At 42.4% G+C, this 13441-nt stretch overlaps 1 protein-coding gene across 7 annotated transcripts in view; it reads right to left on the bottom strand.

The window, feature by feature from the left end:
- Positions 1-13065, bottom strand: part of LNX2 (ligand of numb-protein X 2) — a 59971-nt gene extending 46906 nt beyond the window's left edge. The window contains exons 1-4 of one of the 7 annotated variants that reach the window (XM_074859910.1): positions 12877-13065; positions 9786-9944; positions 8782-8973; positions 8227-8336 (exon numbers count right to left, since the gene is read on the bottom strand). The gene's annotated coding sequence lies outside the window, so the exon portion shown is untranslated. The other 6 variants (XM_074859909.1, XM_074859912.1, XM_074859911.1 and 3 more) reach the window with 6 other exon arrangements.
- Positions 13066-13441: the final 376 nt, after the last annotated feature.

The raw sequence follows: 13441 nt of genomic DNA, 5'->3' as shown, positions 1-13441 counted from the left end.
CTTGCCTTTTTCCATGCCATTAACATATTTTGAAAGAAAACAATGCTCCACAACTCTTTGAAAGAACTACATTTACCCATCATATTCCTCCCTAACACCTGCACTAGAGGTTTCTCAAGTGATCTTACCTGCCGCAAGAGCATATTCATAGTACACAGACTTCATATGCTACGTTAACTAGGTAGCAAGCATTAGAAAGGAGACTGACCACAGCTACAGAAAGGCTTAATCATACAAATATTTGTTACAAGTGTCATGTCCCACTGGGGAAAGCTCTCAAAGATAAACCGTGTTTGTGTAACTCAAAGTCACTTGCGATGCGGGACAGGGGAAAAGGAACAGGGAGGCCTCCGTAGCACAGGAGAGCTCTGAATTTTACACTTCAGTGAAAATTCAACTCTGAATTTTTCACAAAATATCAGAACTTGCCACCGAAGAGAGCAGAAATATCAGATCTTGAAGATGACCATCCTCAAAACCTGCTTGTAGGAATCCCAGTAGTGCTCAAGTTTATTTCTTTTTGAACGGGTTAAATATTGCCTGTTTTCCCCTACTGATAGGCAGATTTTTTTTTTCCTTTATAACACCATTCTCCCAAGTTTTCTGCTACACAAGTTTGAAAAGCCAGAGCTGTGGTGGTCTGAGGCTCGTTTATGAAACTGGCCCTTACTATCTCCCCAGGCAGCCTGGAGGGGCAGGCAGCAGCCAGACCGCGTCCCTCCTGCCTCCTGGTGATCCCTGAGCCCACTTCTATGGAGACTCAGGATGAAGGAGAGGAGATAAGTTATTAAGTGATCAAAATACACACAGAAAAATAAATCATTTTAAATACTACACGGGGAATGTAAGTAGTTTATTAATTGCATCTTCTAGATTAATTTCTGCTTTCATTAGGTCATGGCACAGTGAAGTAATTTAAATCAAGGGATTTAACAGCACTTTGAATTAGTTAAATAATGCTAATGCTTACTGTATATATTCAAGCATTTAACTCACAAGAGCTGCTTTTCTTCACTATTTTATAAAATTAGTTTAAAAATCAAATGTATTTCATCACCATTCCTGGTAAAGAACCTTATTTACATTTTACAAGAATAATAAACAATAACATTTCATGTTTAAATACAACTTTTAAGTATTCACCTAAACAAATCATACTACTTATCACTACAAAATTAGATTCTTTCAGTGAAGAAATACTGCTTTTCTGCCTTCCTGCCCTCCCTGACACCAAAGGCGGCTTATGTTTGATTTCTACCACTGAACAGCCCTTCCATTTGCCCATTTTTCACCACAGAACATAATTTTGGAAGTGGCAGTCCTGCCTTAAGCTTGAATTATTGCCGCCAAAAATCTCATCGTTACAAAATTTCCTTTGTATTCTCAAAATTAGGATGACTAGAAAATAAAATACCATTTTTCAGGTTCCTACGCACATCAGCACCTCGACTTACCTCAACACCGACGCCTCTGCACAGGACCTGGCAAACAACCTTACAATTCCTTAAGGACACCAAATGTCCTTAAACTCAATTGTCTGAATTGAGAGGAATTCATTCTACTGCTATATTTCCTAAGTAATTTCTTATAGAAGAATTACATTAGGAGTTGAGGACAAATTTAGTTCTTTCCACGCCAAAGCCTGCATTCACTTTGTGGCTTTATAAACTCCAGAATTGCTAAATACATGTAAACCTCTTAAATAAATAAATAAATAAAGCACTGAGAAAATTTTTCTTCCAGAATTACTTTGCAGCGTAACTACAATGGTACTTCTCCTTTGCTGCAATATTATGTTGTGGTACTAACTCAGAAGTTCAAACCATTTTCATTTCTTTATTACCAGTAGCAATCTAGGAAATGCTGCCATCAATAGTAAATCTACATGAAGTCACACTCCTCTGGTACATTTTGTGCATAGCAATCAGTTCATAACACAATCTTGTGTTGTTTAAAATTCAGTTTATTCCTCAATTACTCTGCTAGCCCAACTCTAATTTATTATATTTTCTGGTACATTTGATTTTGAATATTATGACATCGTGGCTCATGCCATTAGAGAAGAAACATCAAATGGTGAGGATGTCTAGGGACAGCTCAGAGTAAGATAGCAACAGCCTGGAAAATTAACAATATCAGTGTCTCTGTGCTCAGCTAGACCTCTCCTGCATTAGCGCTAAAAAAAATTGGCAGTATTTCTCCAATATAGACTTGACATCCAGGAAGAGCCTCAGAGTCACCATAAAACCTCAGCTAGTGCAGTGGGCAGCGCAGTGGGCAGCTTGGGTGGTTGGGAAGGCAGATGGCAGCCTCTGAGCCCACCGGGGCAGCTGAGCTGCAGAAGAAATGAAACACTGGCCCTGCTGCTGCTTAGAGCCCACCAAAGAAAACAACATGGTTCTAAATGCCATCGATACTATATATATTGATTTAATTTTTTTTTTTTAGCCTTGCATTGTCTCATTCCTAGCTATCATTTCATTCTCCCAGCACCCAAGGTGAAATGAGAGGCAGCAGCCAGAAGCCTTCTCAGAGCATCTTTCTTGAGAACCCTGGCAGAAGGGAGGACTTCGCCTCCCCCTCCGGCTTGGCTACCGACTGCATTAACCTTCAGGGCACACTGCCAGCCCCACCTGCTTACTCAGGCTTTTGCCAGTAAGGGAAGTTCTCACCGCACTGATTCGTCCTTTGAAGATGCATCCTCTTTTGCTTACTTCTTACTTCTTCCTACCACATTTGGAGTTTTAACTCCTGCATCCGGAGGATGGAGGGGCAGTCCTGATGGGGAAACATGAGGCTCCTGTATTCACATCTGACCTTTTTCTCTATGAAAGGTTCTGACAACTTCAAACATGAAAAATCCTCATGTGCCTGCACAGCTTGCTCTGTCCCAAGAAATTCCACACTGGGTTTTGAAAAAAATTTATATTTCCCTTCTTTTGTCTGTTCTTCAGAAAGCCTGAAGGCAGCTTGCCAAAACAATCCCCAAGAGCAAATGCTTTGCAGGGAAACCCAGGCAGCTGGACCCGCCAGAGGCTGCCAGCATTGGAAAGAACTTGCAGTGGAGGAAACCTGGCTGGACCCAAATCCTCACTGATCGTTTTGTCCTCTGAAAAAAACCAGGCAGACTACTTTTCCTCTATACGATAATAAGTTTTCTGTCTCTGAGCTGTCTTGTAGCTCAGGCAGTATTGCCAGCTCCCTCTAAACCTCACAAACAGTAAGGACTTTACTAATTATGTAGTTGCTGCAACTGTTGCAGTCATTTTAAAAATGTCAAAAATTACACTAGCAATGTTAAAACATGATGATTCATATTGCAAGGTAATTTACAAAATTAAGAAATGCCACTTTTCAGCTTAGCCACTGCCTTTCAGTTTTCCCCACCCCTCCTAGACTTGTGTCGTAACCCAGTTGCTGGTTTCTGTTCAGATGTTTTTCTCCCCAGCAGCCCAGTCCCGTGCAAAGGACGGACACAAAAGGGAGTAGCAGGAGGGGTGCACAAGCAAATTTCCAATGTTACATTGCTTGATTTCACACTTAAAAAACCCCATTGAAAGGAAGTTTTTGGTGCACGAGAAATATGGAGTACAATTTTAGCTTGTGAAGTGTGATGGAGTCAGAGCAAATCAGATCAGGCCGCACTTAGGTGGGATGGAGAATTGGGATGGAGGGACTCTTCCCTCCTGTTAAGTGCTATCCCATGCCCCCGTGTAATGAAACATCACCACCATGATGAGAGAAAATAGCTCCTCTCATTTTGGTATATGGGTGCCAGGAAAACATATTGACTAAGTTCTTTAAAAGCACATGACAACTTCAGCTCCAACCATCTTCTCTTCTCAATCCCACATACATTTAACTAATTTGTCTATACTTATGCTGCAAATCAATGCACATGCTCCGGTGCCTCCCTGCACCTGCTCTCATTACCCTATGTTTGAAACAAACCATGAATTGAGACCAGAGACTCGATTTCACTTCCCAGTGTGCAGAGACTAATCATAAATAATTGATGTCAGCTTCATTTGGGGCACCGCCTCCGGCATGCAATGGAGACTTATGGTATGCACCAAGAAAAGAAGGATTTGTATATAAAATGATTTGGTAATCTGAAAAAATCCCTCAGTAAACAAAGGAAGTTTATAGATAATCGTATTAAAGATTAGAGTTGTTTTAAAACAATGCAGAATGTATATGAGAACATCTGGGAAGAAAGATGGTAGTTTTAAAAACAAAACCTTGGGGGAAAATATTTTCCCCCTCAAACAGAAAACAGTAATGCACTTTATTAAATCCTAATCCTCTTCAATTCATGCTAAGGCAGAGCATTTTTTCCAATAGAGAGCTTTATCAATCTATTTAAATGCAATTTTATAAATAAATATATTTAAATACAGTTTTAGTCTCTGATTAAAGTATTGGTTATTCTACCTTTTTTTGATTGCTTCCATTTTATTTCAAATTTGAGAAGCAGGTTAATTGCAGAAAACTGAGTAAGTTTATTAAATAAGGACAGAACTTAACCTCTGGACTACAGAAAAATACATCATGATAGCAAAAGCAATCTGATGTCTGTCTTTTTATATGCACCTACTCATCAGCTGGAAAATTAAGACAATAACTCCTTCTATCTTATAAATGTTATTATTTTTCCATCACTCATTTACTATTTTCCGAACTTTTTTTGTGGCAATTTATGAGGCGTTTAAGACATTTTCTATAATCAATGTTGATAATCATTAATATTTATATAGAACTTCACATTATACATTATTGAAGCTCCTCACTATAACTGCTGACAGCACCAGAAGAATAAAGTTACTCCACAACTAAGAAGTAAAAGCAAAAACTACAGACTTGACCAATAATTAAGTTGGTAAAAACATATTGGATCAGACTTCTATAATGTCTTTACCTATGAGCTAAATGTGGAAGGATTTCTAACTTAAGATCTGAAAAGAAAGAAAGGAGAGCAAAAAAATTGTTGAAAGAAAAGAATAAGTACAGGGTTTGTTTTCTTCCTTTTTATACCTTTTCATTTATTCACAGATAGAATTTAATTTTATATATACACACATATATGTAAAGTAAGTTCAATGACAAGTAGAGTGTTAACCAGATTTGTACCAGCAGCAATTGAGCCCTAGCAAAGAAGGGATGCTTTGCTATAACCATCATCACAGCTGTGGTGAATTCAGTGACTTCCTTGGGAGCAGAAGCCTGCAGAAGGACTCTCACACCCACAAAGGACTCCATGGAGTCACCATTGCAGATCCAATTGTACAGTCAAGCTGTAAGGATGGCTAAATAGGACTCACCATGTGATACATCATCTGAAAAATAGCATATACGGCATAGCAACTGCTCCTAACGTGTGGGTGCATTGTAGTGAAACCCCTTCTTTCCTGCATTTCAACTTAACCTGCTTAGCAGGTTTTCAGGTACACACAGCCTCACCTATATCAATGCTTTAGCACAAACTATCTTCTTTATCCTCAAAGTCACTATCGCAGCTAAAGCAGAAATCTTTCCTCTTTGACCCTTTGAGGCAAAAAAAAAAACCCAAACCAACATTGCAGCACAATGTTGACATTACTGTGTGAAATAAGTTGCCTTCACTAAACTTGAGACTTAAAGACAAACGATACCTCTTGTGAAATCCATATGGTTCTGATCATTTGCAGGAGGCAACATGTCAAGCTGTACCCAGAAGTTCTTCATCAAATATCTTCCAATTCATAACAGCATGACACTTAATTATGAACATTTCCTGGCTTCACAGCTTTGCAAACTTTTCAAAATATGACTTAGGAAAACATTACAGTTCTACAGCATTTCTCTAGTCAGTGGCACACATCCCTTACTGCAGAAGAAGGAACTGTAACAGTTTCATTTCACACTCCAGTAACCCAAAATTCTGCATTACCGCTCACTTTAGTGTTAATTTTCCCATAGATTCTCTTTTTCTGCTTACATGGCAAGACAGCTCAGGTCAAGTGCACAGACAAGCTGTGCTGCTGATTCTCCTTTTTACCACCACTGAATCACCTTCATTTTTGCTTCACCAGAAAGTTATTTTCCCTGCAGAAAGCAGGAGAGCCACAGTCAATAGATAAGTCTGCAGCTATCAGTCAAAATGGATTTCGAAGTGGGAAAAAAAACTCCCTACAACTAAAACTGCAAGTATTATTTACGCAGGATCACGCCCACACTGTATAAATACACCACAACAGGTATATTTGCTGCTGTGCATGCAGTGAAGCCTAGTTCAGCTCATGTCACTTCCACATATCATAACAACACGTATGGTATCAGACAGACACATATCGGAAGCTATAGAATATAAAGGTATCAGCGCTGAACAAACATGCTGAGCCATCCCTCAGATAAGAGGAATGAAAAGCAGCTATTTTGCCAGACAAAGTAGAAAGATACCTTTTTTTACCGGTGATTCAAAAAAGAAACACATTTGGCGGTTGTTGCTGAATTCTTATGAAGTTTTGTAATGCACATGTAAAGATCTAACTTACATACCTTTTTAAGACATTCAGATGAAATGCACAACAGATCCACAAGTACACAAACATATCTGTATATTTACCCTAATATAACCTGTGTGACATTAGCTTTACCTTTAGCGTTTAAAAGGAATTAAAACAGTTAAGAAGTGAACCTAAATTCTGAAGGCTGAACAAACAGCATTTTATACTGGTTTAGTATAAGGTAGGAAACCCTGTGATTTTTAAAGCTTCAATCTTCATTAGAAGCAGCAATGACAGCTTAGTAATGGACTACTTGTAAAAACAGTCCAGGAATTGACTTGAACTCATTTTTAATTAACATAAATGCAAGATCTAGCATGGACATGGAACTATTTCACTAATTCACCGGGTGAGCCTTCATTAGCCTCTGTCAGTAACAATAAACGGCTGAGAAAACCCCTCTAGAGCAAACAAGACATAAAAACAGGAAAAAGAGGCCGGACAGAAGGAAATCCTCATCAACCTGCTCCAGAAGGGGCTTGACTGAAGAAGTTTTTTTAAAAGTTTAAAAACCAAGTTACTTCAATTAACAGTCAGGGCAGCCCCAGGGAGGGGCAGGGGTTTGGATGATAGCTATGGCGCATACATACTGCCCCAAAGGTAGTTACAGCTCCATGATCAGAACAGGGTTTATAGCAAACTCTTTGAACATGACCAGAAAGTTTATACAGCACATTAAGCTCTATGTGGTCTTGTGATGTATCACTTACAGTTATTTCAGTCTGGTTACAAACAAGCTTGATAAAAAAAATATAGAAGACAATTATATGGGGCAGGGGAACAGATCTAATAAAAAGAGACAAGAACACACAAGGAAGGGTGGGCTGTTGGTAAATAAATGCATGAACCTGGAAGTAACAATAAGGCGTCTTACTCTGCATGAAGTGGCAACAGTTGTTAACTGATGTTTTTTTCCTATAACTTAACCACCAAACATGTAGAAGCAACTTAATATGGCCCATATATAAGTATTTAATCTATTGCAGATATTCAGTGCAGTATCCATTAGGCACATAAAGATATTAACATCTCCAGTGTCCTCCTTGAAATGTGACTTGCTCTAGATGTAGGCTACCCAGTCATAAGATGGACTTTGAATGTACTGTTCTGCAGACTGTTACTGAGGGCAGTGGAAGAACCAACTGTGCTGAAGTCAAAAAGTGACAAGAGCCTTGTGGGAGTGGTGGATTTTCTTGTCATTGTTGTTTTGCTTTTGCTGGTGTAGCAGGTAGCGATGTCAATTAGGAGAATGATTTGGATGACATCACTATGCCCGCAGAAAGCCCCAGTATAGGCTCTATTCTACTGCCGTAAGAGTACGTTGCTGATACAGCTCATTTCATCTGGGGAATAATACAAGGTAGGCAGACAAAAGCACATTCACATTATGACAAAATAAAATGCATCAACAAAGGCGGCTCACTGATACCAGCCAAGACTTTTTTTAAATAAAGATTTTGTTCAGGAATGCCAACCAAAACTTGATAGCCAGAAAAATCACAACACGCCTAGATTCTGAAATGTTGCTTTTTGTCAGAAAAAAACCCCATGGGTTGGTCCTTTCAAAGCAAACACAACATTCCTGTGGCTGAACACGACAGCTTATCCGAGCACAATATAGCAACCACTGAAAACAGCTTTCCGCAAACTGGTTTCAGTACACAAGGCAGCGACATTTTACCTTCGTTAGCTTTGCTTGAATTTCCATTTGCCTCCGTTGCGCCAAAAACCTCTGCTGCACAAGCTTTCTTTTTCCTATGTATGAACTCAGAAACAAGGATTAGCACCAATCTGAAGAACAAAGTCACAGGAAGGGTAAGAGCTTAAATCCTCCATCACTAGTATTCTTTGACCTTTCAGGGCCAAAATTTTGAAAATGACACTGCATTTATAGAGGGTTGTCTGTGGAGGAGAGCTAGAATTCAAGCAAAAATTGCACGCAAAGGGGAAAAAAAAAATATCTATACGATGAGTACAACTGCAGGAGTCAATAAAAGTGTCAACATATAGGAACACTGACTTGAACCCAATAATAAACTGTGCTTATTCCCAATTGTTTTCTAATCAGCCAGCCCCCGGGAATGCACAAGGCAGCATCCTGACACCTCCCACCCGGCTTGTGCAAACTCTTTGGAGAAAGTCATGGGAACACGCAGCGGCAGGGCTATCTTGGGGGTTGGGTGGGGAGCACAACCTATGGCACACTTCAGAATCACTCCCACTGCACAGAACATACCAATGGAGAAGTAGGTAGCTTGTTGCTCATTTTTCCCCACAGTGCTGAATAAAATCTGACAGCAGTACATCACTCCAGGCAACCTGATCCAAAAGCCCCGCTTTGCCTTTCTGCAACTATTGGGTTCCTCCCTTTGCCCAGACACACACGGGTTGTCCTTCAATGCACACCACTTCCTGTTGTGCTCTATTGCTAGAAAAAAGATTAGTAAGTCATAGTTCCTTCTTTGTCATTATCTAGAACTACTTATTACTACCATTTACAACATTTTAAAACTGGATCAGTTCATATATTGGATATACTCCTTGATCAAACTGCATTTTGCTCTACAAACAAGGGTTCTTCGTAAAAATTCTGTACACCCCATCAAACAGTGGTTAAGCATGACAAATCTCTGCAATGAAATATAAAAACACATTCTTCTCTGTGGAATGAAGGAAAAACAGCCAGGCAAAATGCAACATCTATCACTCCAACCCAAAGTAAACCAACTCTGCCTGGGCAAAAATTTACTTCTATATAATATTGAGTTGACACATTTATAGCCTCACAATTCCTTTCTTACCCAATTCAGTCTGTTTTGCTGTGATGACAGCAAGAAAATTCTAGACATTCTTCACAAAATACCACAACCCCCGAGCAACATCAGAACTTGCTCACTTAAAACAAAAATGAGGCTGCAAATACTGAACTATGTTACCCCAAGGTCCCATTTTTTCAATAAAAATCGTTCCTACTAATTGGGTGGGAAAAATCACAGAAATGTGAAACAATTTAAAATCTTGCATGTTCACAAGTTACCTTTATATCAAACAACTGCATATTTAAGCTTTTCTTTTCCCTATCTAGCTCACAGCTCAGTGTGAGAGACTCAGCAAGAGATTCCAGCCCCCAAAGTACTTGTAAAGCTAACGTCAATTGAAATAAGCATCTATGGGAATGCAAAGGATTGACATCTATGCAAATCTGTATCACTAAAAATACTTTAGAAATAAAAGAGACACCTGTAGTATCGCAAAGCACATTGCAAGGATGAATGAAGTCAGCTCAGGTACAGCACTGCTACCCTCTGTAACGTAGCAGCAAGGCTGGAAGCGTCTCCATATGTGTCAGCAAACAAACCAGGCCCCAGTTCCAAAGCAGAAGTCAGCTACCTACATTATCTCATGCAGAATACAGAACAGTCAGTATGAAAACACATGACAGGTTTATCCATTGAACTTTGCAAACATAAATCCTGACCCTGAAAACATTTACATGCAGGCTTAACATTAAGCCTAAGAACAGACCCACTAATTCCAAAAGAAATACTTTGGTGTTTAAAATATGTAAGCACAAACATGTACAGAACCGGGGCCAAAAAAACCCCAAAAAGCACACACCACGAGTTTGGTTTTTTTTTTATTGCTCCGTAGACATCATGACCCAACATTTACATAATTTAATACTCATATTTAAAAGAATTTTAATCTTTGAAAGGCACTACAGTTTCTAAACAACAAACTCCTCCAGCCTGATAAAGCAGTTAAGCAGCATGCAATTCAATGGTGTCACGTTAAAATTACTTCTGCAAACCAAATCAACAAAGAATTTTCAAATATCGGGGACAAGCCACTGCTACATCACATAGGCAACCAGTTTCCTCTGGTGCCTTTTACACCAGGGAGCATTTTAACACTGAATGAATGCTGTTTTCTTATTAGTTACAGCTCTTAATGTGTAATAGCTCTTTAAACAAGCAGCTAATCTGCTTGCTGATCTGAGACAATAATTTATATTAATCCAATGTCTAGTAGACATCACATCTTTACTCATTTCACTTTGATATTGTTGGTATCACTTCTTCACGGTTGCTTACAACTCTATTAAGACTTTTTTAAGAGTACAGAAAAATTGAATTAAAAGAGTGGGATATTTAAATATTTTCAAGTAGACAGATTTAACTAGTAGCTAACCACCCTCTGCTGTTTCTTAGTGATGCAGGCCCATAAATACATACCAAAATTGACAGGCTGTTCAGTGCAGGTAAAGCCTTACAAAACAACAAAGCTTCACCAAGGTCATCAGCGCTTCCACGAGAGCAGACTCCAAACAAATGCCAAATCTTGCAGTGTCAAAGCCAACATTTTTTGTAATTATGCATGACAGGCTTTAGTAAGCTTATTTTTTAACCTAACCTGTCTCAAGAGAACAGTACTTTTCCACTCAATCACCAGTTTACGCTTCTCTTGCAAAGTTTCATTCCTAAATTGTAGCTTAATTTTAATTATTTTTTTTTTAATAGAAGATTCGAGTCCTGTGTTAGGAAATCATGCTGTGTTTGCAAATCTCAGACCTGAGTCCAAGGCCCTGGGCTCCCTCTTGCTGAAGTCACCAGGCAGAGTTAAGGGTCTGTAGAGTCAGAAACTCAGTACCGAAAACTCTCATTATAAAATTATGCCTTTTTTTTTTTTTTAATATCCAGGGATTTTAGAAGTGTAATAATACAAGCACTTTAAAACATAACATTACACACCATTTTTAATTAAAAAAAAAAAATCTAATTTGGCACAATGGTGTTCTTCGCAGCCTGCTGAATTTGGATATAATCATTTTATATTGCATTGTGCTCAGGAATGAGGATTCCTCCCCTGGTGAGCTGACTGCTGGGGAAAAAAAAAAAGTAAATGATAAAGGATCCTATTAAGTCTTATGGTTCTAGCAAGCACACCGACATACCTTGTTTCCATTTTGAGGAAATTTGTTTTAATAAAGTCAGGGCAGCATATGGTATTAACATGTTTATTTTCCAAGTGGTAGGGACACTAACCGAAACCATCTGATGTTTCTTCCTAAGCCTCCTTGATCTGCTGCTGGATTGCAGCTTAGAATAAAGCACCATGAAGCCAAAAGGAATTGGGTAGAAGAATAAAAAAAACCCAGTGTTTCGAAGTGTTAATGAGAGCCAAGCTCAGAACAGTTTCTCTTTTGAACAGAAGCTCAAAAGCATTTATGATTCAAAATTTATTTCCAGGGACTATCAAACGTACCCCAAAGCTAATCCCTAACAGACATTTTTTACTTTGCAGAGACAAAAACAAACCCGCAGTGTCATGTAATTAAAAAAGGAATTAAACGAAGCTCAGAAGTACTTAATAGTGGATTTCTACAGAAGTAAACAGTCAGCGCTATGCACTAGGAACACGGCAAGAAAAGTCACAAGGGACTGTCAGATTTGTCACTACCACAGTTCCAGCAATTGTTTTCTCAATTAGTTGACCGAATAGTAATATTCTGCCAAGAGCAATGATAATTTTAAAGTATGCCTTGTTAAAGTTAAAATCTCCTGTTAAAGACAGGAGGTTTTAGGTTTTTAAACCACATTTTCAGTGGTAAGAGCTAACAAACGGGGGAAAAGAAGGGAGAGCCTGGGTCGGAGCACCGAGGACTAGAGTTAACGTTTGGAAAGAGCTGCCAACGGCACAGGCTTCAGAGGCATTTTACATACAGCTCTGAGTTCCTCTGGCGCAGCTGTAAAACACATAACCTGAAACTAGCTCCTGCAGCAGGGGTTCGCTCGCAGCTGTTCTTCTGCCTCCCCCGCACGCAGTAATTTGACTCCTTTTCAGGCAGCAGCTTCTTTACTAGAGCTACACAGCAGCAGCATAGGTGCCCCGAGGGACCCCGAACACGGGCGCCTGCGGAGCGGCTCCCCACCCCCTACCGCTCAGCCCAGGGACGCGCTGCGGGTCCCGGCGCAGCCCCCGCTCACCTCCGCCGGGCAGAGACCCGCCGCGGGCTGCCCACCCCGCAGCAGCACCCGCTCTCCCGCGGAGGCCGGCAGGACGCCCCGCTCCTCCGGGGCGAGGGCCGGGCCGCGCCGCGCCGCTCCCACCGGGGTTCCCGCTCCCTCTCCCGCACTTGTTGCCCCCGCAGGGCGGCCCAGCCCGGCGTCCGCAGCAGGCCCGGCCCCGCGGAGAGCCCCCCGGCGTCGCGGCCGAGAGGGTGGGGGGCGGGGAGGTGCGGCCGCCGCCCTGCCCGGCGGCCCTCCCGCCGCCGCCGGCTGAGGGGAGGCTGAGCCGCCCGGCGCCGCGGCGGGGCAGGGAAGTTACTCACCGCCGCCGGCTCCGCACCGCGCTCTCCTCAGCCGCCGCCGCGCCCCTCAGCCGAGCCGGCTGCGCCCGCCCGCTCCGCCCGGCGGGAGGCAAACTCCGGGCAGCACTTCGCGGAGCGCGTCTCCGCCGGGCCGGGCCGGGCCGGTGCTCCCGCCTCCGCCCCCCGCCGCGGGCAGCGGCGCGGCCCAAGTGACAGCCGCGCTCCGCCACTCCGGCGGCAGCCCGGGGCGCGGGGCCGGGCGGCGGGGCGCGCCGCAGCCTATGGGAGCGGGGCCGGGGCGGGCCGTGGCAGAGCCCCGGGCCGGGGTGTCCCCGCCACTCGCCTGATCGCAGCTGGCCGCGCGGCACCGGGGGCGGCGGGGGGGCGCGGGCGGGGCCGGGGCGGAGGAGGGGCCGGCCAGGGAGCTGCCCCGCGCGGCGCCCGGTCCTGCGACTTGTCCCCGCCCGCCCGGCCCTGCGGCCTTGCTAGGGGGCAAACCCCGGGGGGCTCCGCCGCTGACGGGAGGCGGCAGCCCCGCTCCCGCCCCCCTGATGCTGCCGCCGAACCCACTCCCGCCCGCCCCCAC

Source organism: Strix uralensis, chromosome 2 (assembly GCF_047716275.1).
Source record: "Strix uralensis isolate ZFMK-TIS-50842 chromosome 2, bStrUra1, whole genome shotgun sequence".
In the NCBI taxonomy this organism is placed as follows: domain Eukaryota; kingdom Metazoa; phylum Chordata; class Aves; order Strigiformes; family Strigidae; genus Strix; species Strix uralensis.
The sequence above is the reverse complement of the archived record's forward strand: the minus strand, read 5'-3'. Positions and strand labels throughout refer to the sequence as shown.